General features: G+C 43.8%; 1 protein-coding gene across 9 annotated transcripts in view; it reads left to right on the top strand.

The window, feature by feature from the left end:
* Window positions 1–14,742, top strand: part of SPSB4 (splA/ryanodine receptor domain and SOCS box containing 4) — a 143,209-nt gene that overhangs the window by 52,782 nt on the left and 75,685 nt on the right. The window contains exon 1 of one of the 9 annotated variants that reach the window (XM_056498533.1): window positions 12,849–13,034. The exons of 6 other annotated variants lie outside the window; for them this stretch is intronic. The gene's annotated coding sequence lies outside the window, so the exon portion shown is untranslated. Of the gene's footprint in view, window positions 1–12,848; window positions 13,035–13,538; window positions 13,665–14,742 lie in introns of those variants that run through there. 2 more of the 9 variants (XM_056498534.1, XM_056498526.1) reach the window with 2 other exon arrangements.

Raw genomic sequence — 14,742 nt, 5'->3', positions numbered from 1 at the left:
TCAAAGTCAAGTGTAACTATCTCAAAGCCCAGAGAAACACATTCACAGGGAACCATGTCTCAAAAGCAAGGTTTCAAACGTTTTCAATGGCAAACAAGCAATTATTTAAATAATAAAACAAACACCTGCTCCTTAAAAGCCAAAAGCGAAGAGAATGCAGTGCCCCTGCAAGCCCCAAGGCAGGCGCACACTCCTGGGCAGACTGAGTCACTCCCCGGGAGTTTGTGACGCAAAAAGCTCCCCAGCTGAACAATGCACTCAAGCTTACAGCTTTCTCTTGAAATAGATGTGCTTTGGCGAGTGCTTCTTTACTGAACGTGCTCTTTGTTGGTTTTGGGTTTTTTGTAGCATCCTCCTCCTTTCATGTCTTAGCTTTTGAAAACATTTTTGACAGTGTGGTGTATTTAAAAAAAAAAAAAACATATATATATTACTGCGACCTGGGTGGGAGGGAGGGGGAACTTCTTTTTTTTTTAAATCCTAAAAAAATTGTAAAGGATCTTGTCAAGGTTGAGTCCTTTGTGTTGATCTAAAGAACTTGAGTTAAAAGCTTTTTGAAGTGTGTGGCAACTGCATCAGCAATTTATATGGATGGGAGATCGGCTATATAATAAATAACTCACTGCATATTTATAACTTCTGAAAGCCTACTATCTTGTCCATTAAATAACTTTATTTTAATTAAAAGAAGCCTCTAATTAAGCATGTGGTAATGTTATGGTGTGATTAAGGGAAGTTTCATTTGAGCTAGAATTCATTTATTTGCCAACATTTTGACAATACACAATTTAACTCCATCTCTGACTGGAGCTTTCTGCATGGCAGTAATATTATTAGTTTAATGATAGAGCTGCAGAGTTACAATTCAGTGAATATGCAATTACAGAGCCTCCTGAGCAGCCTGTTCTCCTCCCTGCTCCACTGGAAGAGATTCCTGGGAATGATGCCCTAGGGATGACTCACACTCTGTGGTTGTGGCTCACTTCAGCATCCCATGGTAACACATTTTGGGGAAGAGAGATCTGTGCTCTCAATTTATTTCTGGAGGGAAGGATTGACCACTGCCCCCCTATTCCATTGTATCAGGTTTAACAGGGAATGCTCAAGTCCTAAAACTTACAGGCAACAGCAAAATCTCCCTCCACACCCTCAGCCATCCCCTCCTGTGACTGTGCCCTCAAGCTTTGCTTTGTTTTCTTCCTGCAGAGCTAGGGAAAGGGTGTACATGGAAGATCATTCTCCATCCATCTCAGAGTAGGTGGGTGGATGCAGTTTCATGCTCCTCTGAGCTGCCTCAGGGGCTCTTTGGAGTGCCCAGCACCCAACGAGGGGTAGGGGGTGTAGGGCTATTTTCCTCCCTGTTTCACTCCCCAGCCTGATTGTGCAGGCTCCTGCTGGAGGCACCTGCATCCTGATCCTCAGGGTGCTCCTGAGAGCTCGTGGCCAGCCACTGCCAAAAACACAGAGGATGTGCTGCTCAGACAATCCCTCAAGCTGTCTCTGCTGTCCAACGTTCTGCTGGTGAATGTGATTGTTTCAAGTCATGTTAAAACAAACACTGATTTTGTGGTAGAGTACCCACATAGTAGAATTCTGAGCATCATCTGAAATTTAGAAGTAAAATAAATTCTCTTATCATGTGTTTTGGGATTGGACTGATTTCTGCAGGATATGAGACGGGGGAAAAAATTAATTTAACCCTCCTTCCAGAGGGTTTCGTGCAAAACTTTGGTTTCCTAACCCATGATTGAAATAGTCATCTTTAATGCTTCCTTGTGTAAAAAATCTGACAAAAGCAGTTAAGCACATGATCTCCAGTAATATATGAAATAGATAATTTTGACTTGGTTTGTGCTGATGCTGTCCTGTCTACTGTGTGAAAGCAAGGAGAGGTAACATGATGACAGTCTTTTTTTCCCTTTTTCTGAGCAAAGAGGATTGTTTCTCCATACGCATTTAAACTTAACATTTTAGTTCTCATGTCTTTTCTTATCAAATGTTCAGTCCTCCTTTTTTGGTACACCTGAAATAGACTGCAGCTTTGGTTGGTAAGGAAGGCAGCTGACTGTTCAGAAGGGGTAAGAAAATATCTTTCTCACAAAAATGTCATGGAAATTTGTTTTAAATCAGGAAAGTCCAGTTTATATATAAATATATATATTATGTGTATATATATATGTGTTTTGTTTTGCAAGTGTTGAGCAGCTAAGAGATGAACAAGGCTTTGCTGGCTGAGAGGATCTGCTGGCTTGGGCTGGGCTAGAGTTAATTCTCTTCCCCACACAACATCGAGGCCCTTTCTGATTCTCACATCACCAGTGAGGAGGCTTGGGGGTGCACAAGGATTGGGAGGAGATGCAGCCAGGACAGCAACCCCAGCTGACCCAAGGGAATTTCTGTGTCATCTTGCTCAGCACGGGAAGCTGGGGGAAGAAGGAGGAATAGGGCGGGAGCTTTCGGGATGAAGGTGTTTGTCTCCCCAAGTGACTGTCACACATGATGGAGCCCTGCTGTCCTCAGGGTGGCTGAACACCTGCTTGCCTATGGGAATGATGAATTAATTCCTTGTTCTGCTTTGCTTGAATGTGTGGGTTTTGCTTTACCTTTTAAACTGTCTTTATCTCAGCCCACAAATTCAGTTCTGCTCTTCCAATTCTCTCCCCCATGTGATGGAGTGTGTGGGGCTGAGTTGCTGGCAAGGGTTAAGCCATGACTGAGGGCATCTCAGATGATGGCAGGGCAGAACCACATAAATCAGCATCTTCTGTGGCACTGAACTGTATCCTGCTCCGCTTAGATAAAAACTCAGCAAACGAATTTTGGGAGTGTATTAGCATTATTGGTACTGAGGGGGTTTTTTAAATGGTACTTTGTAGACTTATAAAAACAGAAAGGGAGCCTGCAAGTAGTATCAATTTTCCCCAAAGACCTTGCAGAGTGAGTGTGTTTGCCTTTTTGGAAGGAAGCTCTTATGAGGTTTAGCATTTTGCATGTACACAAGATGGGGTTTATTTTTCTGGCACTACAGGCACATTTGACTGCTGGAACATGGTGTAATTATCTGTTAAACTCTGAACTTGGGCACTGAACAACACAAGATTGCTGCTACATGTCCTCTTTCTTTCTTGCCAAATAGCTCTTCTGTCATAATACAGAAGTGGGAAGAATTTACTGTTCGAGCATACTTATTTTTCTGGGCAGAACCATCTGCAACTGCAGATATTAAACATTCCATTACATACCATGTATGGAGTCCATAAGACATTTTATAATATATTTTTGAGTATACCCAGAGAATATAGTCCATTATTAGAGCTAAACAGTGACTTTGTTTCCCTTAAAGATGTCTTTTGATAAGTCTGGTTAAGAGAAAGAAAAAGAAAAGTTTTCTCTAAAGAAGTGAATACAGTTGAAGTACTTGGAATTCAGCATTGTGAAATCCATAGTATCATGCAATCATTAATTTAGATACAAAGCAGTTAATCTTTCAAATGAAAGGAGCTCTTGGCATATCCTGTTTCATGTACTGACTGCACTTCCTGGTGTTACCAAGTGAGGTATGTGACAGCACTCCTTCCCAACAGACTGTTCTCCTGTGAAAATCTTTGGATCATGGCATCTAGGAAGAAATTAATTAGAAGTGAATAACTTGTAGGTAAGAATGCTGTGTTGAAGATTATGTGTTGGGCCAAGTAACTGGAGGGAAGAAAAAAATTAGAGTTTATCAAGTCCTTGTTTAACTTCCAGTACAGAAAAATCTTAATTTTTCCAGTCCTGCTCTCCACAGTTTCCATTAGATGTTCTTTTTACCCAGTGAATTTAAGGAAACTCAAGCTATTAACTGGCTTGTAGGATGGTGTTCATAGCATGGAGTTGGTCTCAAGCTAAATGCAGGCTAAAATTTGAAAAGCAGGCTCAACTTAGAGACAAAATATACAGTAACATTAACTCCTAAGAAAACCAAATTGTTATAGTGGAAATTCTGCCTGACTCAGCTACATTGATATGAACAGGTCCATTTGATTGATGACAATATATATCTCCAAAGGTGAAAAAACAAATATATCTCCAGCTGCACATGCACTTCATTTTCATTTTTTGAGGGTTGAAGCTCAATGTGATTGAAATACAAAAGAAATCCTGGGTCTCAAGGTTTAGGGGCTTTTACACCAGAATTGCAGATAACAGGGGGGACTCTGTATTAGTCCTGAATAGCTTTTTTCTTCTTTTCTAAACAAATTAACATAGTTCTGTTTGATTTCTTTTTCTAAAGTTGGATTGTGTTTTCTCTGTGCTGATATAGTAGTGGCACATTTCTAAATCGGCTCATCTCGATCTCATTCAAAATTCACATGCTTCCTGAATAAAAGCTCTCCTCAATGTGCTCCTCATCCTTGTTCTTCCATGTCCTGCTATACTGGTGTTGTGACTCAGCCCCAGCTGGTGACTGAGCCCCTACACAGCCCCTCACTCACTCCCTTGTCAGGTGGGGGGAGAAAACGAGAGGAGTAAAAGTGGCAAAATTCATGAGCTGAGATCAAGACAGTTCAACAGGTAAAGCAGAGCAGAACAAGGGCTGCATTCATGGCTTCCCCTGGGTGAAGTGCTCAGCCATCCCCAGGACAGCAGGGCTCCAGCAGTGGAAGGCTGGCTTGGGACAACACCACCATCACTCGGAATGTTCCCTCCCTCCCTCTTCCCCCAACTTTTCTGGGATGTCCTGGCTGTGTCCCCCACCCTGGTCCTGTTGCACCCCCACCTCACTCACTGCTGGGGTGAGGAGCAGAAAAGCTCAGACTGTGTAGTCACTGCTCAGCAGTAACAAAATCACGCCTGCATTCTCTACAGTGCCCCCAGCACAAATCCAAACTACAGCCCTCAACAAGCTGCTCTGAAGAAAATTAACTCTATCCCAGCCAAAACCAGCACAACTTGTGGGAGCAGCTGTTACTACAATACCACCTTTTCCCCCAGCTGGCAGGCAGATGGGCTAATCCACAAAGAGCCACTATTTGTTCATGGATCAATTTTCAGAGTCTAAAGTGAACAACTGACAACCTTTCCAAAGATGCTGAACATGTCTGTGCCTGGGCAATGTTTCACAAAACAAGAAAAGTCTTTCAAGGCTTTTAAATATTCCTCTTTTTTTCCCTCTTTCTCAGAGTAGGAAGAAAGACAGACCACAGTAATTTTTTTTTTTTTTTAATTAGGAGGTTGCTTGTATGCTCGAATATGCAAGTGCTCTGCCTTTTTTAATTTCATTCTATTTTTTGAGAGAGAAAATATTACAAAAGGAAAAAGGAAGGGCTTTTCTCTCTCAGATAGCAGCAACTGCAGTAGTTTAAGTATTTTTCAAATTTGTTAAGGATTGTCAAGGATTGTCTGATCAGAAGACTGACATGCTTTCTTGTATTGAACTATGATCTCTTTGATTTTTTTGTTTTCCTGCTGACATTCCTGCTCTTTATTTAAATATTTGGGCTTTGTTGCCTGTTCAGTCACCATATCCTTGTTTAAATAAGATGTAAAACATTTTATCCTCTCTTTTTACTTCCTTTTTTTTCCCCATTTTTAAAGAAACACAAGATGGGCCAGAAGTACCCTTGTTCTTTCAGACTTTAGTTAGCAGTGGGATGTATGCCAGAGTATATCTGACATTGTGTAAACTGCACATAAACCACCATAAGAAAAAGCTCTATTGGAGGGCAGCTTGTTCTTTATGAATCCTGTTTTTAAATCAACCATAAAAGATGGGAATATAAGTGAATTATGGCTGAGTGTGCCAAATGATACAATTGTTTTCTTTGTCTGCTCAGACTTTGAGTTTCTCCTGCAGAAGTCAGCCAGTGAACTGTCTCTCCTGACAAGCACTAAGCCAGAGCAGTGTCTGTCTGCAGCCCCTGTTGTTTTCCTTCACAGAGGTGGTTCCTCTCTGGTAAGCCTTGTGCATTGTCCCAGGTAGGGCTGGCCATACTTCAGAGACAATATTTACAGTGGTTGCTGCCCTGTAGGGCCACACTTTCCACTTGCCAGCCCAGGATGTCACAGGCACTGCAGCAGCCTTGCAGGGAGGGGTGGAAGCGCTCTCCTGGCCTCGCCATTGTGTGCTCTGCCCCTTTGTTCACCATCTGTCCTTGCTGAGCTGACTCTGCCCTCTGAGGGCTGCCTCCCCGATGCCCTCATCGGATGCTTATGGCACTCTCCAGAAAGCCCTTCTCGAACCCAGAGACAAACGGGTGTCTTTGTAAGGCACACACTTCCCCATCCCCGTGGAGCTTTTGTGCACACACCCTTCCCAAAGCCTTTTGTGTGCTCAGACCCCAGATGGTTGCCTGCAGTCACAGCCTTCAGCAGAAGAATCATATTCCAATTGTCTAATGGATAATAAACAGTACTGACTTTGCTTCTGGTGTGAATTGGATGTCTTCAAGTCGAAGAAACAAGATCTCCTGGGGGAGATTGCTGAAGATATGTGTCATTGTAAATCTCGAACTGGGGAGGGAGGGAAGCTGAATAAATTAAAACTCCTTATTTGGTTTGCTGAGGAAACAAGCACTGCAGAAGTTGAAGATTAAACCCCAAAAAATATCATAGAATTAATAGAGTGTCTCTTATATCCTGCTTTCTAGGTTATTGCAGCTAAGCAACTAATACAGCCTTTTTTTTCTATGTTCTGAATTCACATGGGCCATATTTGATAACTGGAATGCTTAGCAATTTATTTTTACTGAAACAAAACGTTTTCAATAAGACTTTACAATTGCCAGAGTATTCCCAGAAATTTCTAGTGGTGATAACTGAAAACCTTTGAGGCTCTCTTCCCTCTCTTCTGCCCACCAAATAAGGGAACAGAAAAATGTGACACATCCTGAGAGTTTCAGATGGAGTTTCCTGGAGTTTCAGATGTTGATAGTCATTCTGAGCAAAAAAAGAGTCCACACTGATATTAGTCAGGCTTAAATGTTAACTTTGAGTAAGTTAACAGGGTTGGAAAACAAAGTTGTAGAGTTTTTTTGGTTTGGTTTGGTTTTTTGTTTGGTTGTTTTTTAATGGGATGAAAAAATGTGTTAACATACATTTTTTTTAGCTCTCCAAGGCAGGTTGCTAGGACATGTTTTTCTAATATCTAAACATAGATTTTTAATCTCTTTAGAAGTAGTAATTATCACCAGACTTTTTAACATACAAAGTAAGATTATGAAATAATAAAAGACCTAGGTGTACTAATGGTTCCAGAATATTATATATGCATATATATTAAAAAACCCCTCTAAATCAAAGGTGAATGTCTGGAATGTGCTGAATAACAGCAGAAGTGTATTTTTGTAGGAAGGATTTTGAATAAATTCATCTTTGATATTGCTTCTATAAGTTTTGGGAAATGCAGGATTTTTCTTCTAGAAGCAAGGCAGAATGCAGGATAAACCATGGCATTTAAAAAAAAAAAAAAAAAAAAAAAAAAAGAAGGATGTTTTTTGGATCTAGATCTTCATTTGTCTGATAGTTATATGTTGAAATCTCATGAAAGTTAAGCACTAAGCAGTTTAAGAAAGCAGTTTTGAAACAAAAGCAGTCTGTTTCACTTTAAAAATTTCTGGGCACTATGTACAAGAAATACATTACTATTACTTACATTTACAGAAATACATTGTGGGGGAATCTGAGTGACAGACCTACCACATGAGCTCATTACAGGATTTGAAAGAACAGCTAATGTGCTATGATTCTGCACACCCAAGTTGCCAGCGATCCAAAGTATGCACCTTGTGGCTTTCCACAACTAATTAATTTGGGATGTTGTATTCACATTAGAAGAAAAAAGGAGAGAAAGACCATTGCAGCCACTTCTTGCTAACAAAAGGGTCACAACTGTCCCATGGGAGGCCATAAAGACCTATTCTCTCACTGGTTCAATGGACAAGAAGCAATATTATCAAAAGTATCAGTAACATGAGTTTTCTTCACATGTGTAGTAGCTGAGGTAACAGAATGAATGCACAGGGACCAAATGTAGCTAGGGAGGTTGGATCAGTCATGATTTAGACTAAATCAAGGTGAGATGCTATTGATGCATCAGAGACTTAAGTGAGCTAACAAAGATCCACTTGCCCCCCAGACTTGTCAGTGTCGCTGTTCTGTCCTTTAGCAAAACAACCACATTATATACAGTGTCAGCAGTCTTTCATACTGCCTTGGGTTTAGGTGTTGTATCAGCCATTGTCCCAGACTCTGTATCCACACCTTCTAAGTGAAAAATCTGTGTTTAGCTTTTCTCTTGACATCCATGTTCCTACAGTTGCATGTGATTGCTGCAATGTGAAGGCAGCATGATGTAGTAATGCTATTGAAATTAAAGATATGATTACAGTTATTATTAGAGTTCAAAGCAGAGACCACAGAGTTTGGGATATGAACTATCTGCCAGTCAAGTTCTGATGGGCTTTCTGGCACTGGAATGACTTAAAGGGTCTGACGTAGTTTCAAAGCATGTTTTAAGGAAATGCCTGTATGAGTTGGACTGCAGCAGCCAGCTGGAGGAGCCAGCAGGAGGCACAGGCTCTCTGGGCTTCCCAAACAGGAACTGCCACTTCAGAGACCATTCTCAGACAGAGGTTTCTGTGTTTGAATTTAACCACTGGAATTTGCTCCTTAGGTTACGCAGAACCCAAAATAAGTAAGTAGAATGAGTTTTGGATTGCTTTCAGTGCTGTAATAACGATTTCCATTGTTTATCAGCTGACTCTGTTGCATCCTCTGAGATGTCCCTACCCTGTTTACTGCTGGTCCAGACCAAGGAAACCCTTCCCTTAAAACCTTGTACTCTCTTGTCTCTGCGTTGGTGAAACTTATGGTTGTCTTTGTCTGATGAAATTTTGCCTGAGAGAAAAACTTGAATAGCTCCATAGAGAAATCAGCTCCTTCAGATAGTCCTTGAGACCATGAGCTCTGATGGAGGTAACATACAAGGAAAATGAAGGGGAAGTTGAGCTGCTTTCTTCTTATCTGGAAGTATTGTGTATGTATAGTCTGATTTTTTTCCCCCATATCTGTCGTGTTTGGGACTTGACTGTGTTATAGGTCATGAAGTACATTGTAAGCTTTGGAAATACATCTGAGAGTGCAGGTAGCTCTGCTTTTGAATAGATGGGCTTGTGACATTTTAAAATACTCTACTTTTGAATTGTTAAGCAGTTCTGAATGCCATCCTTATTTGTTAAATGTGGTGCGCAGGATCTTTATCCTCAGTTAAGGATCTTTGTACTAAGGAAACATTTATGCAAGTGCTGATTTCCTAGTCTCTGTCGGGTTTTGCCTTTTGCTTGTAGGGGGATGAACTCTAAGAAGGTAAATTCTAACTCCTGCCCAATGGCCTAGGGAAGCAGATCTCAGTTTCAGCAGCAATTTGCCAGTTCATTAAGGGATGCAGTATCCTGGCTTCCTGGGTGATGGTTTTGCTAGGCTCCAAGGACCAGTGGTAAAGTCTTGATTTCATGGCTACCAGGATATGGCCAGGTCAGAATGGAAGCACTCACACAGAGAAGCTCTGCTCTCCAGGCAGTGTTTTGAATGGCTGGAGCAAGGCAGAGGCTTCTGTGCTTCTCTGGGTACTTTCATACAAATGTCCAGTCATGGAAGCAGAGCTTTAGGACTGGAATACTCTTAAAGGTTAAACACCTTGTGTGGAAATTTTGTGGACTTTAGACTACTATAGCTAAAGTCACATCTTCACATGTGGGTATCTAAAATGTGTGGAAATACAGATTTTCATAATAATTTTCAACTTTGGTTCCTCTGTAGGAATGATGACTGTAGTATTGCACTACTTAACTACTTAAAAATAATATGCATTACCTGAGCACCATAAATGAAAACTATGGTGCAATGAAACACAGTTCTTTACAATCCATAAATTTCAGATGTGTATTTGTTTTGTCTTAAGGATTTCTAGGTGGGCTTTGTCCACACTGTCAACTATCAACTTATAACCTTTTCTCTATGGCCTCACTCAATTCTCCCCTCTTACCTTTATCTGGAGCTCACCCAAAACTCCAGTCTGGAAGGAGGAAGAATTCCAGGGATGTAGCTACACAAGATGTAGTAGTGCCTAAAAGGCCTTTTGTTACAAGTCCTTCTGCCTGTGCTGGGAGCCAGCTCTGTCTGGAAAGCTGGGCAGCTGCAGACCAGCCTGCTGCTGAAAACCAGAGCAGATGTAACCACTCCAAGTATAGGAGTGCCCAGAAACCAGGTGTGTAAAATATTAGTGATCTGAGGAGTTATTTAGATGGATCACAGGATCAGGGCTCAGTACTTCTGTGAGTGTGTGTAGGAAATGTTTCCTAATTGTTTCTGAGTGGAGTTGAGGGTGTAGGAAGGTTCCACCATGCAATAATGTGGAACTTACCTTGAAAGGTGAGTGTGTAGGGGAAGAATAAATTTGTACAATTACATTTTTTTGGCCTGTTTGCTATCAGATGCCAAGATGCAACTTCAAATGATGAGTCTTTATGTGAGACACAAGTAGAAAGCAGATTAACATCTTCTTGATCCTAAATCAACTTTATTTTTCCTCACTTTTTCTTAACTTCACTTAATGTTTCATGGGCAATAGTGAACAACTCTCAACTCTCTGCCCAGCAATTCCAAGCAGCTGGAGAGGCAGAAGATTTCTCACCTGGCCCTCACCACCTAACCATGATGTTTCTCAGTCAAGCATAAAGTGTATGATTCCCAAGATTTCTTTTCTGACTGTGATTTTTATTTTGTGAGGTAATTTCAAAGTAGTGGAAGATTTTGGGGAATGTGAGTAATGCACAGTGCTTGTGACGCAGCCTGGGTACTGCCCTTGTGATGTACAGCTCCAGGAACTGTACCAAATGGTTCATTTTGTTGACTTTGTGTCACAGAGTTTATCTTGAACGGTTTGTCATGTTACACAAACGTGCCTCTTCCTCCCCTCCCCAGGTATTTTCTGGGATCAGCTCAAAAGAATGAGCTGTATCTGTACCATGCTCAAGTGTGTCTTAAAATCACGTTAATATTTTAACAGGTGATTGTTTCCTATTCTTTTACATTCTCATCTATATACAAATAGCATGCTGTAGCCCTCATTAATCAAAATGACACTTTCTGCAGCCTCAAGTGTTTTCGCATTTGCACATGAAGCGTGTTCCCAAAACTCTGTGCTGCCTGATTGATCTCTGCATTGTGCACTTTTCAGACCTATGTGTCTAAAGCTGGCTGAAAAGATACAAAGCTTAACTTCTAATGTGATTTCTTTAATCTCCTTTTGTAGAATTAGTATTACAAACCATGTAGAAAGTCTTTCAAAGTTCACTTTTTGCATCAAGCTTGGCACAGGCATGAAGGACCACATCCCATCTTACACTGGAAAACACACTGCTGGCTGCCAGAAGAAGTGTTAGGAGACACTGCTGTTTTGGGAAAGGGTGCAAGAGAAATAAGGCTGTTAAAAACTGAGGAAAGCAAAACATCCTCCAAGGCACAGACTTGTCCCACTGACTGTTCAGACATGGCTCATTCTAGGGCTCCTCTTCCCAATGAGTGCCACAAAACAGACATTAGCTGCTGGTCACATCCAAGAGGAGGATTTTCATTCAGTAACTTGTCTGCTGGTAAGAACACAGAGGACTACTCACATCATGACTTCCATGAATGTATATAGAAACCAGACAAAGACTGCCTAAGGGAATGGGAAGTGGCAGAAAGCCTTTCCTAGGCATAAAGAACTGTAGAGCAGACAGAAAACTCCCATTCATCCTGTGCTTTCTATCTATTGTACATCCCAAAGGCTGCGGGGACACTGTGTATGCAGGGCCTGGAGTTTAATACTCTCTTAAAAATATTTTGTTTGGGTTCAGTAGTGTCTGGAGGCACCACTAGGTCCCCACAGAAGGGGTACTGCCATTATCTGATACTTTTTCTGCCCACATGCCATGTGTGAAACACAGCCAGTTTTACAGCAGCTCATATGGAGGATTTATTGACTGAAGACTCTCAAAGAATTTGCAGAATTTCCTTTACATTTTTTTAATGGTCTGAGCATGGATATTTCTCTTGTCTGGCTCAGTTCTTTCCTAAAAGCCTGTCTGAACATTTTAGTAAAAGAAAAAAAAAATACTGTAGAAATAAGTAGCGGGATGAAAGCGGAAGGGAGAAAAATTTTGCCCTCTCCATCACCACAAGTATAAAGCATAGGTAGAAAAGCAGAATTTGAGGAAAAATACTGATCAGTAAGGTTTTCTTCACCTTTCTCAATTTTCCCTTTCTTGTCCTAGAAGAGACAGTTATTTTATGTCACCTTTCTGGTCTAAGGTCTCTAAGAGAAGATAATTTAGTTTTGGGCTGAGAAGTGCACAGCTGAGCAGGAGTAGTATGTAGCATTTCTTGTTTTGAGTGTGGACCCAAGCACTGCGTGCATGAGAGAGAATACGTGTGTCAGCCTATGCTGGTGTTCCTAGGGGGCAGAGGGGAGGGAGATTTAGGGCCGAGCTCATTAGGGTTAGAAACCACTGCTTTTCAGGTTGTCATTGACTGATATTCATGAGTAGTGGTCGAAGCACTTGCCTTATGACTGTTTTGTAACTTGCACTGGTTTGACAGGACTTGCCTTGCCTGTAGCATTCTAGAAGACGTGAAGCTCACCTAAGAGCGTGGGGTTGTTTTTGGCTGCCAAAAGTACAATTAGAATTCCACCCGCATGTATCTGGCTAACAGAGCCCAGATAACGCAAACCTCCCGTCTCCTGCCGGCAGCCCCAAGGACGCGTGTGCTGAGTTTTCACGGCAGCGCCCGATGGGCGGCACCAACCCCGTGTGCGATCCCCGCCCGGCTCCGGCTGGGCTCTGCCTCGCACAGCATGAGCCGCCCCAGGGACTCGCCGGCAGGGCTTGGGGCACCTCCCTGTTGCTCGCCCTGCGAGCGGCACGCCGGAAGATGCTGCTGCGCTCTGCCGGAGGTGCGAAGCGCTCGCTCCGGCCCGTAGGGCGGCGATGCGGGCGGCGGCCGGACGCGATGTGAGAAAGTTTGCCGGTGCCCGAGGGCGAGTTCCACGCGTGAGCGGCGGGGCCGCGGGGCTGGCCGCGCTCTGCGGGAGCCGGAGCCGCGTCCGCGGGGGCCGGGCCGGGCCGGGGGGAAGGGGCGTTGCCATCTGCTGTTAATTCCGCGGTCATTGGATTAGTAAGCAGCGGTGATGAGATCAGCGGGATCGGCTTTCGCGAGGGGGCACGGCGCTCCCCAGCTGTGCCGGCTCTCGCATGAGGCGGCGGCGGGCAGCGCAGGGGCAGGCAGCGCGCACAAAGCCCGGTAGCCGCCGCAGGCCGCCGCCCCCGGGCACGGCTCCGGGCGGCCCGGCAGCCGCCGCGGCTCTCTCGCCCCCGGGCACGGCTCCGGGCGGCCCGGCAGCCGCCGCGGCTCTCTCGCCCCCGGGCACGGCTCCGGGCGGCCCGGCAGCCGCCGCGGCTCTCTCGCCCCCGGGCAGCCGGGCGCAGCTCTGCCGGGCGGGCGCGCTCCGGGCGGGGGGCGCGGGCTGCCAGCTTGGCCACGGCGGCTCCCGAGTTTGTTTACTTGTGCTTCGCGTCCCCTCCCCGGTATCTCCTCTCTGCCGGCATAGCGGATCGGTGGCGGTGCCGAGCTGGGGGTTTATGGTAAGTTTGCGATGGGCGAATCCCTCGGTTCGTAGGAATTCGGTGTTTTGTTGCACAGTGCAAGACGCGGGTTTTTTTTTTGTGGTGGGGGGAGTTCTTGTTTGTTTGGGGTTTTTTTAGTAGTCCTGGGTTTCAAGCTGGTGTTCGAAGAAATGCACTTGCGAACCGTTTTCAGCTTTATAATGAAGAGGTTTACAATAGAAATTAGTTTCCTGAGCTATGTAAGAGGATTTTTGCTAGATGTTGGATAACTAGAGGTCTGCGTTTCTCATAAACTGAATGTATCTGACTTTGCGCTGCCGGACGCAAATCCTCTTGCCTAATGATTGCCACAAGCTAATGTTTTACAGTGGTTACTTGGTGCTTTTTTGAGCAGTAAAAGCCAGACCTCAGTTCAGGTGTTTAGACGAATCTGAAGTACTAAACTGTCTTCTCCGTAAGCGTGAGGGGGAAGCTGAACCTTCGTCAAGACAAACCTGAATTTGTATGCGAGACTTGAGTTTCAACAAAGAAAGGTATTGACTGAATTGCCCTCGCATTACTTGTAAGAAGTCGGAGCCAGGCAGTGGGTTTGCTGTCGCTGTTGGGAAGCTGTTCTGCCGAGGGACCAAGGGCAGGGCAGCTGAACGCTGCCCTCGCAGCCCCGTTCGTTCCTGGAGGGGCTCCGGCGTTGATGTGGCAGCATCCGTGCGAGCAGCAAGTCACTTTTATTTCTTTGTGCCTAGGTCTTGGAGTGTAGACTGCTGAAGGGTGGGAAGTGTCCTATATAGAGAGATGGCCAGCTACCACTTCAGCTGCTGGCGTGATGCTGGCTACAGCCCTTCGGTGCTTAAGTCATACCTGGTATTTTCACAGTGCTCTGGTTGCCTTCCGGTGACAGGAGCAATCCCTGATAAGATATCTCCACTCTGCAAAAGAGCTTATCGGGAGTTAAAAAACAATCCCAGAGAATTGATGCTTGTGGCTGAAACTGGCCTGACTTATGCAGTGTATGTCGAAGGATGCTACATTTTTAATGTTGTTTCTGTAACTAAAGCAGTCCGTCGGGGACATGAATATCAAATTGCTGTTAGATTAT

Source organism: Oenanthe melanoleuca, chromosome 9, assembly GCF_029582105.1.
Source record: "Oenanthe melanoleuca isolate GR-GAL-2019-014 chromosome 9, OMel1.0, whole genome shotgun sequence".
Classification (NCBI taxonomy): Eukaryota; Metazoa; Chordata; class Aves; order Passeriformes; family Muscicapidae; genus Oenanthe; species Oenanthe melanoleuca.
Note: the sequence above shows the minus strand (reverse complement) of the source record. Positions and strands in the feature narration are given on the sequence as shown.